Below are 14,881 nucleotides of genomic sequence, written 5' to 3' on the forward strand. Positions count from 1 at the left end.
GAATTTTTTTGTGCTGTGTCTATAGATGGATCCTACAAAAATTAAATCTAGCAGACACACCACTGAAAGTATAGATTATATACTTCATCTTCATTGTGCCACTGTGCTTGTGGCTTGGCCGACTCAGAAGGACATATGTGGGGCTAGGAGAGTCCCCCACAAATTATCACAGGTCCGGTAGGCACAATTGTACAGCAATAATAAGTAAAGGTAATAGTAAAGTCATAGAGAGCATGAGCGGTAGAGGAGAGATTGGAATAATGGAGTCAGACGCAACTCATGGTAGCATGCTCACCTCAGCCCTGCTTGGTGGTCCTCGGGGGAGCCCAGCCACGAGAGCAGGAGAGAGCCTCATGAGCAAGAGCAGGAGAGCCCCCACTTTATTGCTAACCAAGCATTATATCACTTTAGGGGGACATGATTATAGAATCACACATCACAGGAAGGGGCAGTACAATAGGTATACACATTGTAGGAAGGGGATCTATGATAGGCATAAGCGTAACAGGAAGGGGATGAGCTAGGGGTGTGCCTATAGGAATGGGAAGGTCTAGAGGTATACATGTGACAAAATGGGCGGACCCTAGATTCATGATGGCAGCCTAACCTTGGTCATCCTTGGGCGGGTTTGACCTCTCTGGTGTTTCCTACAAGGAAACAGACAACTACTATCCTTATTAAAAAGGAATGGGCCCTATTTGTTGTGGGATAAACAGTGATGTCTGCTTGGTCTAGATGGCTGATAGCTCTTAGGGAGAATGGCCCCTAATCTATTCTTGATGACCTCCAAGTGTATAGTCATTCGCAAGCAGCTAAGTTTGGCATATATTTTGGGGAGACAACTTGGGAGAAATCCTTCTGTTTCCCATAGACATAAAAAATTTTTAATGTTGATTCTCATTCCTGAACTAAGGTGTACCAGAAATGTAACTTTATTTTTCGATAACGAAATTTCTGTCTCAAACACAGTATAAATAACTGTAGGTCCCATCCGCTGGCCCGCCCTTCTGAAGGGCACTCTATACTGACTTGCTCTAATTCACGTCTTTTGAAATGATTATTGTCATAGAATTGATGTTTGACAAACAGTGGCATTCTGTGTGAGTTGTTTATGGAGGTACTATAGGGGAGAAGACTGGGTATAAAATTAAGAACAAGATGATAACTGTGGGGGGGGGGAATCCATAAATAGATACCTCATCAGTGGCGTACTTGGATATGTGAAAGAAGCATGCTAATCCAGAGATGGTGGAAGAATGTCAGGATTAGGATGATCATATGCCTTTTGTGGATGCTGCGTCGTGCTAATGGCACACTAACACATCTCTCCTTACGTGTTCTGTTATGCCCAGATTGGCTCCAACTCAAGAAAAAGATAGTACCCTAAAATGTCTCTACTTATTATGTGGTGATTTCTTTTGCTAGCCCTCAACCTGGAACATCTGTGAAAATGCATAGAACTTTTGACAGATGGTCATGGGCCAAGTCTTAAAACATTCTCCCTAAGCGTTTCCTTACTAGCTCAGTGCTACACACTCACAAAGATAGTCTAACTAGGGTTCTCAGATATTATTAATTCTTGTCAAACTCCCAAAGAAACTTTGATTCAGGGTGGGTGGGTGGGATTGTGGGCTGGGGCGGGGGGGATTCTAGTTTGTCTTATTCTCTCATGCCATTTCTCACATGCCATTTTGCTTTGATAGCTCTTAAGGTGACATCCAGATCTTTTCAATAGAATGGATGTGAATTGGGAAACATTTTGTGGAATGAAAGAGAAACCGGCACTAGGACGGTGAGGGAGCATATGTGCATGCTCTGCCTGTGAAGGCCCTAGTGAGGGCGGCCGGGGGCTTGGATGGTGGCTGTTCAGGCCCTTGCTTCCTCCAACTCCAGGCGGCGGAAGGAGAGACAACTAGAAGCTCCCTGATGGGTCCGGCACATTTTGCTTATGCGCCAGGCGCCTTCACAGAGGAAAAGTGCGTGCAGGGGTGTCTTCCATACTTGTGGAGGCAACTGGGAGCTGTCAGGTTTTCTCAGCGTTGGAGGAGGTCTTCCTTAAACACGCGTGCTAACATTGTAGTCTTTCGGCAAGATAGTGCCATGTAGATGTACACTGACTAGTTTGTAGCTTTGTGCTGAGTTTGCCATGCATCGCCCATTCCTTGTGCTTGCCCCACCTCGTGGGCAGACAGGCTGCAGCCCGGCCTCCATGGCGGTGCCTGTTGATGCTGTCCTCAGGCAGTGTGGCTGCCTGCTGCCCCTTTGGCCATTAGAAACCACTCTGTGTAGAGTGTGAGGGTCCCTGGGCTCTGCGGGCTTCACTTTTGTTCCCATCATGGCATGAATGGTAGCGCTGACTGTTGCATCTCACGTGCGGCTTGTCCTGGCTTAGCTCCGTCTGCTGTACAGTTGTTCTCCTTTTCCATCATCTCTAACCATTTCCCCCTCTGCTCCCCCCTCAATTTCATGTCATTTTTAAAAATTTTACCTTTCATCACTCCCTGGGACCTTAAAATGGAGGCATCTGACCTCCTTCAGACATGGTAGGAGTAGAAAAATACTCCAGTAGAGACTTTTCCTTTCATCTCATCCCATGTGGAATATGTTGACCCCTTGCAGTTTTCTGGGAGGTCTTGGCGACAGGCTGCTGGTTGTCGTCATGCGTTGTTGAGCTCTATTAGTGGTTTGTGACCCGGACTTCTCTGAATGCTCAGACTCCCTTTCTGATTGACGAAGAATACGCATGACATACTCACTCACTCACAGCCGTGGGGTGGATTCTAACTCACAGGGGCCCTGTAGGACGCAGTAGAAATCTGTGGGATTCTGAAACAAAATCTTTACAGGAGCAAAATGCTTCACCATTTGTGTTAATCTGGGTAGACTAGAGAAACAAAATTCATAGACACTCATCTGTGTATAAGAAAGAGCTTCATATCAAGAGTAATTGTATATTAAGAAAACATCTCAGCCCAGTCCAGATCAAGTCCATAAGTCCTATATTAGCCTATATTCCCGATACCAGTCTAAATTCTGCTTCAGACTCACGCAACACATGCAAGGACACCGAATGCAGGAAGATCACAGGCCAGTGGGTGGAAAGTCTTGTGGATTCAGTGGTGGCGGAAGCATCTTGGTGCTGGCGTGGGTCTCCATGTAGCTCCTCCCGCCCCAGGGCTCTGCTCCATCAGTGTAGCTCCAGGTGGCTTGTCAACAGGAATGTCAAGCAGAGAGTGTGTGTCCCACCTCCTGGGAGGAAGAGTTTCCAGAATCCTCAGGAGAAGGCTATGCCCATGCAGAGGCATTATTGGCTATGACCTGATTGACAGGCTAGACTCCACCCCTTCTCTCAAGTTGACAGGAGATGATGTAACTGCCACACTGTTCTTCTGTGGAGCAGTTGGTAGTTTCGAACTGCTGGTTCTTTTGTTAGCAGACAAAGGGATAACCCACTACAGCATTAGGGTGCTGTACTGGTTGTTGAGTAGTTTGAATGCAACCTCTGCTTAGAGATGTCATCATTGTCACAAATTCCATATGTCACATGTTTGGTATCTTGTCTCATTTTGTGCCTGTCTGATCTGAGAGAGGGGTATCGAGATTTCCCAGTGTGTTGGTGGAGATGACAGTCTTTCCTATCAAATTTTGCTCTCTGTATATGTATTTCCTGTTTCATTTGCTCCCCATTCCTTTTGCATTTTAGCCGTAATTTCGTCCTTCTCAGTCTTGACAGCCATCTGTGTCTCCAGACATCGCTGAATGTCCTTTTGCGACAGTGCTTACAACACCTCCATTAAAAACATAGGATTCACGAGAAATAAATCCACAAAGGTGATAACTTTAGCTGTTAGTGGTTAACTACATTATTCCCCATTCTTGAAAGAAAATTTTTTAAGAGGACGGAGTGACCAGTACTGCTTCAAAATAGCACAGATTTGAGAAGGATATTGAAAAATTATATTTAATGTTTCTATCCTATCCCCACCATCCAATACAGCGAAAGTGAATAGTCATCATCATTTGTTCCTGGTCTCCTGGGTAGAATGTTATCTCTGCTGGTTAAAATCAGAGGGTGAAATGGTGATGCACAGCAAATTCACTGGTGCTCCCCTAATCAAAAAGGCAGGACTGATGAGAAAATAGCATCATGTGAAGTCAGAACTTTTGTCTTTTCACTGCATGAAATTGGACTTTTCTTAAAAAGTAGATGATAGATTTTGGAGTATGACTACACTGAAATCGGTGATTTCACAAAGGGGCCCACAAAGGAAACCAAGACTGGAGCATGACCACAACCTCCTTCCCACACTTGCACTTGGCCATCAGATTCTCTCCTTTGAGTGGAACTGTCACCATGGGCAGGGAAACAGGAAGCTTGAGAGGGTGGATGTCGGTGCCTCATGGGGAGAAGACCCAGCTAGGCTTTACTGACCTACAGTGTGAAAGGATTAAGCGGAATCAGTGTGCTGTTTGCCTTTCCCAGAGATGAGAACGAAAACAAAGATGAGATATTTGTTGGAAAGACCCTGTGTTAGTTTGGGTAGACCAGAGAAACAAATTCTTAGACACTCAAATATGTACAAGAGAGAGCTTTATATCAAAGAACAAATGTATCTTGAGAAAACATCCCAGCCCAGTCCAGATCAAGTCCTTAAGTCTGATATTAGCCCATATGTCCGATACTAGTCCATAAATTCTTCTTTAGACTCACGCAACACATGCAATGATGACAAGTGCAGGAAGATCACAGGTCAGTGGTGGAAAGTCTTGTGGATCCAGTGGCAGGGAGTCTGTGCTGGTGTATGTCTCCATGTGGCTCCTCCAGCTCCAGGGCTCTGGCTCCATCAGCTTGGCTCCATGTGGCTTGTCAACAGGAATGCCTCGCAGGGAGTGCGTGTATCTGGCCTCCCGTGGGCTATTTCTCTCCACTGTGCCTCCAGATGAGGTCATCAAGCTGCGACCTGATTGACAGGCTAAACTCCACCCCTTCGCTCTTAATAATCTCAAGTTGACACCAGATTATGTAACTATCACAGTCCCAAAAGCCAAACCCATTAATGGTGAGTTGATTCTGCCTCATTGTGACTCTATAGGACAGAGCACAATTTGCCCATTTGGTACCCAAGGCTGAAATCTTTATGGAAGCAGACTGCCACCTCCTTTCTCCTGTGGAGTGCTTGGTGGGTTTGAACCAGTTGACCTTTCAGCTACCAGATGAGTGCTCCACCAGGGTTCCATCAGGGCTCCTTTGAAAAGGTTACTGGTCTTAAAAAATTGTTGTTGCTATTATTAGCTGGCAGCAAGTCAATCCAACTCTTAATGCTCTTGTGTACAACCAAGTGAAACGCTGCCTGGTCCTGTAACATCCTCACAATCACCAGCATCTTTTGGCTTATTGTTTTGGCTCTTGTGTCAGTCTATCTCATCAAGAGTCTCCCATCTCCTCGTTGGCCCTCTACTTCCGCACACGACCTCCTCCTCAACAATTGATCCTTCATGACGCTTGTGTCTAGAGCAAATGAGTTGGACAGTGTTCTATTGAGCTTCGTGAACATTGACATTGACTAATTTTCTGAGGTAGATCTCCAGGCCCTTCCTCCTTGGATGCCATAGGAAGCTTTGCCAACACCCGTTCTGTTTGTCCCTGCTGGTACTTGAAATTCCTGTGACATAGCTTTCCAGCATCACAACCCACACTCACAGCAGTGCTATGTGAGGTTCCAAGCCTATGAATCTTATGGCAAGGATAGCTTCACTTCCTCTCTCCGAGTGGCTGGTAGGTTTGAACCTGGCGGTTAGCTTCCTGGTGCTTAACCCACAGCACCATTTGGGCTCCTTTTTCAGCATCATAGTGACATACAAATTACCAATGCATGGCAAACCGACAGACAGGTGGTGGAGTCTTAAAATTAGCTCATATAATGTTAAAGGCGTATGTCTACTAAATCTCCATCCTGTTGACATTTTGGACTGATTGACTTGGAGGGGGTGAGTCTGGGTAGGAGCCATCGGGGTCCACGGGAGGGGCAGCATTCCAGCCCCTGTACTCAGTAGATGCCAGTTGCACAGTCCCCGTTTTGACAGCCACATGTGTCTCCAAACGTCGCCAGATGCTCTTCTGGGACAGTAGTTGAAACCATTGTTTTAAAACAAAGGATTTATAAAGAGTGAATTTATCAAGAGAGTGTAAAAACCCCACAAGCAACAGCATTGCTGTTGCGCTGATTCCGGCTGATAGTGACTCACAAGGCAGAGCAGAACTTCCCTGTAACGTTCCAGGACTATAAGTTTTGCAGAAGCTGTCTGCGCCTTCTTTCTCCTGGCTAGTGGTTGGTGGGTTGATCTGCTGACTTTCTGTTTGGCAGACAAACCCTTCACTTCTATGAACCTATTATGTGTCTTCGTACTGTAGGCTAGGCATTGGACTGCTCACCACAAGGTTGGTAGTTCAAACTCACCAGCTGCTCCAAGGGAGAAAGATGACATGGCAGCTCCCCTATAAAATCACAGTCTCTGAAACCCTGTATAGGGTTGCTATGAATTGGCAGTGAGGTGTGTGTGTGTGTGTGTGTGCAGTTAGTGGTATACTAGTGTATTAGTCTGGGTACTTTAGAGAAACAAATCCACAGAGACTCATGTATAAGAGAGAGTTTTATATAAAGGTTAAGTGCACATCAAGAAAACATCCCAACCCAGTGCTGCCCAAGTCCACAAGTCTAACATTAATCCATATGTCTGATACTAATCTACAAAGTCCTCCTCCATCTCACAAAACACACACTATGACACCGACTGCAGGAGGAAAGCCGAATCAGTGAATGTGTAAGCAGGGGTCTCCACACCGGTGCTCCAGCACCCAGGGCTGCATCGGGGTAGGTCCATGTGGCTTCTCCTCAGGGATGTCTTGCAGGAAGTGAGCCTTGCCAGCTGAAGCAGGGAATTGGCTAAAGCAGCTGCACTGCACCCTGATCCAACCATCAGAAAGCAAGAGACCTGAGGGTCACTATGAGTCAGAATCAACTCAGTGGCAGTGAGAGAGGTGGACTCCTAGAACAAAAAACAGATCTGCCCTAGTGGTGTAGTGGTTAAGTGTTGGGCTGCAACCTGCATGGTTGGCAGTTCAGAACCTCCAGTGGTTCCATGGGAGAAAGACTGGGCTTTCTATTCTTATAAACAGTCTCAGAAACCCAGTGAGTTTGGGTTTGCTTGTTTTTTTTTTTTTTTTTGGTCTTGGTAGAGGTGTAGCCAAAATTCTTCCTAGAAGTCAGGATGGTGAGGCTTCTCACAGAACTTTGGGCAGGTTGTCAGGAGAGACCAGACCCGGGGACAACACGTCATGCTTAGGAAAGTCGAAGGTCAGAGAAAGGGAGGAAGACCCTTCAGGAGCTGGACTCACACAGTGGCTGCAGCACCGGGCTCAAGCACGGCAATTGTGAGGATGCGACAAGGCCAAGCAGTATTTTGTGTTGTGTACATAGAACACTGTGGGTGTCACTGTGAGCTGGAACCGACTTGACGGCACCTAACAAGAACAACAACATAAGCCAGACGTTGTTTGAAAGGCTCTGCATATGTTGACTTATTTAATTTCACAGCAAGCAACTGCTATCATGATGTTTATTTTACACATGAAGACGTGAAGCTGGAGAAGTTAAGAAACTTGCCCAAAGCTACACAGCTGCCAGGTAGACGACCCAGGTCCATACAGACATACCCAGGCTGCCATCCCACCAAGCTCTGGATGGGAAGAGGAGGCTCTAGCACCTCCTGCTGGTGCTCTTGCTTACGCCACTCTTCCTGGACATTGTTGTCATTGCTCAACTGAGTTCATCCCTCTGGCCAGCTCTCTTCCACTGGTTGGCAGATACCGTTTGCTATATATATTTGTTTATGAACCTCATAGATACACAAACTTGGGAAGTTCTCTTTTGGTGACCTAAGGTGGTGGTTTCAAATGTAGTCTTCTCTTCCTTCTTGCCTTGTTCTTTCGACTCTCAGCGTAGCACTCCGCCATCGGCGTTTGTTGCAGTTGTCAGCTAAATTGTGATAATACCCTTAATTCAATTCCTGTGTACGTCCGCTCAGAGACAGCTATTGATGATCCGTAAACACGTGACAATGTTTCCCAGGTCTTTTTACTGACTCCAGTGTCAAATTTCCACATCTAACGTTTTGTTTTACACAAGATTTATTAATGTGTCAACTCACTCACCCATCTTTTACGTATTCTTTCTTTTTCTTTATTTTAAGATTCTCAGAATATTGCCCAGGCCTTCTGTCACACACTCTGACTCTGCAGAAGGCTATGGAAATGTTGTTCTTCCTCTAGGCTTGGTGGGGATATCCCATCTTCTTTTTGTTGTTGTTCTGGAGGGTTTCATTCAAGAAATTAATTGTAAGAAGACTGCCCACAATCTCACAAATGCAGCATTTGGGAATAGTTCGAATGAACTGTTTTGACCCACGGGGTTTTCCTTGGCTATTTTTTGGGCAAGTAGACCATCAGGCCCTTCTTGCTTGTCTTCGTGTGGAAGGTCTGCTGAAACATGTTCACCATGGGTGACCATGCTAGTGTTTGACTTGATGGCAACTGATGACTAAGAACAGAATTCCTTGTAGGAGCTCCACCTAGTTTTAACATGTTTTACTTGCATGTACTTAGGATCTTAGGAGGGACTGTAGACTCTTCATAGTATTTCCAGGCCTGCTTTTTTCTTAGTTGGGGTAGGTAGAGTAGTGTGGTCACAGGGTGGAACTGAGCCTCTCACTTGAGAGCAGAATGCTATTGGACTAGTTTATCTGGACATTATTACATTGACATGAAGACTTTGAGAAATCCAACACACACAGGATTTCAGATGTGTCGTTAGACAAATCTAATTTTTTCCAGCTATTGTTATTTATCCATCCATTGAAGGGTACTTGGGTTGTTTTGTGAATAGTGTAGCAGCAAGCATTTGTCTACTCATGTCATTTTTATATATTCATACACATGCATATTTAAAATTTGAATGGAACATTATGGATTCCTAAAAAGAGCTTTGAAAAATTTATTCCACAAATACATTTTGGAAAAAAAATACTACAAGATTGTTTTTAGCTTTAAAATAGAGGAGCAGATAAGTGCCAGATTTTAATGTTTAGTGAAGTTCAACATCCCAAGGCCGAACTTGCAAAGATGATGTAACATACGTGTTGTCTGTCTAGCTTCCCCTGTCTGAAGCACAGACAAAAGTATCCTCTAGGGGTTGTAGTTAGCACAAGGCCTATGACTTCCTGAGAAGGGGAGGGGTGAGATCATTCCTACTACCACTGCTCACTTGATTCAAATACTCTAGTTTTTGTCAGAGAGTCCCTGGGGGGTGCAAATGGCTAAACAGGTGACTAGCAACGGAAAGATTGGAGGTTCAAACCTACCCAGAGGAAACAGCCCCCGGAAAGCAGGCCTGAGGATCTGCTTAGGAAAGGTTGGAATCCCCGTGAAGGAGTTCTATATGACATGCTTGGCGTTGCTGTGAGTCAGAATGAACTCAGTGGCCATTAACGGCAACAGCAGTTTTTACCGACCTTTGGAGTCAACTTGAGCATCAGGTTTCTCGGTCTGGGTTAGGAGAAAGACTAAAGAAGGGAGGCAGACTGAGGGAGGCACCCAGAGTGCTGTGCATGAGAAATGACTTCTCGATCGTCCTGCAGTCATAAACGTGCAATGACCTCACCCAAGTTGGCCATCCCACTGGTGTCAACTTGGAAAGCACTACTGCTTTATTGAAATGCGCTTCAACCGTCTCTTTTAGGATGACTCGAAGTTACCTTAATCAAGAAATACATTAGGCTTGCATACTTGCCAAGAAAGCAGGAACATTTGTAAAACATTTTGGACGATGTTAATCGGAATTGTTAAAATGAGCCCAGTGAGAAAGAGGTTCAAGATGACAGCTGGGTCACAGTTACCCTGCCATCCCTTGAGAGCGAGGAACTGAGAAACCAGGGAAACAGATACAGATGGCCATCTGGGAACCCAGAGCAGCAAATGGAAGGAGAAAGACTTCTGTCACACGTCAGAGGGCAGGGGAAACTGAACAAGAACTGCAAACGAGGACCCTTCGGACTTTAGGCGCCCTGCCAGCTGACCCAGTGCAGCGTGACCAGCTGGAGACAAAGTGAGGTGTATAGGAAGGCTCCCCAACAGGAGATACACATACCGTGTTAACAAATGGTCTCTAAACCTGGAACAGAACGTGAACTGGAACTAACGCGGGACCGTGCAGGGAGGTAGGTGAAAGTCCCAGGGATCCTGGTGCCCATAGAGCAGGAGGGAGCTGGACAATACAGACAGAACTACTCACCAGCAGTGACCCCTCGTTGTGTGGGCAGGTGGCGCTGGCAGAGTGGAGGATTTTTAGGGTGGCAGCTAGCAGATCTCCCAGCTGACTTGTCCTGTGGACAGTCCCCCTCCTCACATTTGATCAGGGCTGGATCCTGGTTCCCGGACATAATTTATGGGGAGTGCCCCAGTGCTCACACCACAGGTTGGGGAACATGCTTTGTTCCCCTGCTTCCCTCCCGGGGCACAGTGGCAAGCAGCCCAGTGATTAAGTGATCCAAGACACACACTGCTATGGCATAGAGCAGCGGTTCTTAACCTGTGGGCCGTGACCCCTTTGGGGGATGGAATGACCCTTTCACAGGGGTCACCTGATTCATCACAGTAGCAAAATTACAGTGATAAAGTAGCAACAAAAATAATTTTATGGTTGAGGGTTTACCACCACATGAGGAATTGCATGAAAGGGTCCCGGCATGAGGAAGGCTGAGAACCACTGTCCTAGAGCCTGTGACCAGAGGCTTGCACCTCCCCTGGTATCTGTGTGGTATGTGCTCCTGCATTCTACACTGTGGCCAGGACTTCAGGCCCACCCCACTACACACCCCTGCAGTGCAAGCGCCCATGTTGTCAAACTGGTACCTATAAGCTTGTGCCTGCTGTGACCACCCATCCACTGCCACCCCCCTGGTGTTCAATGGCCTGCGCTCCAACCACCAGACCGATGACCAGAGGAACAAGACCCACCTTCCCCACTGCCCTGCCAGCAACAGTCAGCGTGAGTTCCAATGCCTCCCTAACCCCCACCATAGTGATCAGTGACCAGAGCACCCTTACACCAACCGCCTGACAACCAGTGGTGCATGCACAAAGAGCAGCCAACCCCGCAGTCAGCAAGGATGCTCCCTGAACCACGCCTTTCTGACTGGTCAGAAAACGAACATGCTCGTTAGCATTTTGACGGGGGCCCTCCGGGCCTCTGCCAAAGGGGAGCAGGAGAAGCCAGTGCCCTCATCTACTGCCCACATGGCTGCAGTGCCACTCTTCTCATATCCAAAGAGTTTCTGTGGACTGTCTACACTGACATTGACATCCTGGATAGTCCATCATTACTGAGATGCCACTTCATGCACTCACGGTGAGCCTACCCTGTCCATTTGGGTAGAAGTAACTGAGAGTCTCAGCAGATATGGAGAGATGCTGCCTTGGTCTCCATAAAATGCACCAACTCCTAGCACCAATCTGGAAGGATTCTATAGTCCCACAAGGGACCCTGACTACTCAGCACTTTCCCACCCCTTACCCCCCAAATTAGAGAGAGACGCTGATCTTCCATCTCCATTCAGTCTAGTAAAGGAAGACGTATATGTGAAGCTTCCTAGAGAGGATTCACAATAGTGAGGAATCATTATGCTCTGCCAACAGACACTACCAATGTTACACCCAACACAGAACCGTAGAGCAAAACCAAAATACTACCAAGGAAGAAAGACTTGCCAGAGAGAAAGAGAAGAAACCAAGTCTGGCTACATTAAAGTAAAACAAATCAGCACAGAACAAGCACCAATACAGTTAGAAACAACGAAATACGTCAATCCATTAGCATCTTAAGGCTTCAGAGACAGTGAATAATAACAAATCACATGAAGATGTAGAAGATGGCTGAAACAAATGAGAAAAATAGTGTGTGTGGGAGAGTAAGAGATGTAACAGAACTACCTGATAAGCAATTCAAAGGACATATACAGGATGCTCAAGGAGATCAAGGAAAACACAGAAAAGCCCTAGAAAATTTCAGGAAAACAGTACAGGAACAAAATGACAAATTAAATAGCAAGCTAGACACCATAGGAAACAACTAAGTCTAGAATTTTAACAATAAAGTATTAGAAATTGATAACTCTATGGTAGGACATAACAGTAGAATCAATGGAGGAAAGGATCAGCGAAATCGCAGAGAAATCCCTTGGTGTGCGTTTGATTGAGGAACCATCAGAAAGAAAAAAGAAAAAAGAAGGAAGACAATGAAAAAGCCTCCGTTGTGTGGGACATTATTCTTGAGGATGCTCTATGCTTGATTAGAATTTCAGGGCACGGGGAGACAAATAAAAGTTTAGAGAGAATCTTTAAAGATTTGCTGGTGGAGAAATTTCCCAATAATTATGACAGATGAGAAAGTTTCCATCCAAGAAGCATGAGAAACCTCATGAAAGAGGTTTCTCAAAAGCAAATCACCGTGGCATGAAAGGTGGCAAAAATTGAACTATGGGTTATTATATCTGTAAGAGCTCCCAATAAAATGATTAAAAATTAAAACAAAGAATTCTGAGGGAAACTCATGAAAAATGAAGCATTATATAGGCATCGTTAAGGACACCAATCGCTAAGTGCTGATTTTCAGCAGAAACCATGCATGTAGGATGATGTATATAAAATCTTGAAAGATCATATTTGCCAACCAAGAATCACATACTCAGCAAAAGTGTCTTTCAACTTTAAGGGCAAAACTGTGAAATTCTCAGATAGGTAGAAATTGGGGGAACTTGTGAAAGCCAAAAACCAACTTTATAAGACATTAAAAGGGAGTCTTTCAAACAGAGAACCAAAGACATTAGATAACAGCCCGAGATTACCATACACGACTGCCCAGGTACTAGCCTGCATAAAGTATTCACAAATGTAAAACGAAGTTGCAAAATTGGAAACAGGGAACCAGATCCATTAATTTGTAAATGATGACAACTTCAAACCTGAAACAGGGAATAGTGTCGTTAAAGAGTGAATGAACAGGAAGTCAAGGTGATACGAAGATACAGCAACCTGCTTTAAATTCGGGAAGATAAAAGTGATTTCCAGAGTAACCACCAAGAAAGTTAACAAATTTATTCACCAAAATAAGAAAACCAAATTGACTTAGTAAACACAAAATCTACAACCACGGGGAATATGAAAAGAACACGTGACGCTCCAATGTGTGGCCTACACATTAGTAGGCCTGTACATCTTAGATACGAAGACATAAATAGGTTAAAAATCAAAGAATGGAGAAAAAATTTCCGTGCAAACCAAAGAATGGAGCAGTGACAATATTAATTTCTGATAAAATAGGAATTATTTTAACGAGGGATATAAGACAGTTATACTAATTCAACTGCGAAACACAACTAAGGAAACTAAAAGAAACCTACATGCGTGGAGAAGCATGCCATTCTCATGAATCAGGAGACTTAACATGATGAAAACATCAGCATGACCAGTGTCTACAGCTCTAGTGCAACACCAGTCAAACGATGAGACAGAGAAGGCTATTACATTAATGACTGAAGGGTCAATCAACCAAGAGAACATAACCACAATACATAATTATGCACCTAATGACAGAATTCCAAAATACATAAGCAAACTTTCACAGTATTAAAAAGAGAAATAGATGGCTCTACAATTATGGTAGGAGAATTTGAGACACCACTTTTATTGGTGAACAGAACAGCTAAAAAGAATCCCAACAGAGATAAATTATAAATAGAACAAGCAACCAACTTGCTCTCATAGACATGTACGAAGCACACTCCACTCAACAGCAGCACAGTGCATAGTCGCTGGCACTGCCCCTGGATTGTTCTCCAGATTAGACCTCATTGTTGGCCACGAAACAAGCCTCTCAGTGCATTCAAAGACAAAGATAACACAAAGCATCTTCTCTGATCATAATGCTATAAAATGATTCTATCCAATAACGGAAAGATCAAGGACAATATGAAACACATGGACACTGCATAGTACCTTATTCTAAAACTGCTGGGTGATAGAAGAAATAAAAACACAAACAAAAGATCATGGAAATCAAATGAAAATGAAAGCACACCGATATAAAGTTTGAAGGCACGGCACAACCAGTGCTCAGAGGAGCAACACATGCACATGGCAAAAGACAAAGGGTGAAAGTCGATAGTTGGACCCTGCAACTCAGACAAATAGAAAGGAAGCGGCAAAAGCAGTCCACAGTCACCAGAAGGACAGATAATGAATAATAGTAAAGGTTAGAACCAAAACCAATGAAATTGAAAACAGAGAAGCAACAGAGAGAAATCGAGACTCAGGAGCAGGTTCTTTGGGAGGCACAATGAAACTGACAGATCACCGGCCAAATTGACAACAGAAAAGAGTTAGAAAAGGCAAATAATCAAAAGTAGAAATGAGAAGAGGGATATTACAACAGAATCAGCTGAGATAAAAAGATCACAATAGAATATCATGAATTTTAAATCTAACAAAATTTAAATCCTGGAAAAATATCTAGAAACACCAGAGCTACCCAAATTATTATAAACAGCAGCCAGATAGGTTCATAACAAAAGAAGAAGTCAGAAAACATTTAAATAAAAACAATACACAAACCCTCCCAATGCCAAAAAAAAAAAAAAGCCTGTGGCTAGATTATTTTACTGGCGGTGTCTAGAAAACATTCAGAGAAGAGTTGACACCCCAAAGAGTTGACACAGCAAAGGAGGAAATATTCCCAGATTCATTCTGTGCAGCCAGTATAACCTTGATCCC

General features: G+C 44.5%; 1 protein-coding gene across 2 annotated transcripts in view; it reads left to right on the plus strand.

Annotated features, from left to right (window-relative positions):
• NEBL (nebulette) overlaps positions 1–14,881 on the plus strand; it is a 463,302-nt gene that overhangs the window by 154,128 nt on the left and 294,293 nt on the right. The window lies entirely within an intron of this gene.

The sequence above is a fragment of the Echinops telfairi genome, unplaced genomic scaffold (assembly GCF_000313985.2).
Source record: "Echinops telfairi isolate 266 unplaced genomic scaffold, ASM31398v2 ScPeMD7_7461;HRSCAF=8499, whole genome shotgun sequence".
In the NCBI taxonomy this organism is placed as follows: Eukaryota; Metazoa; Chordata; class Mammalia; order Afrosoricida; family Tenrecidae; genus Echinops; species Echinops telfairi.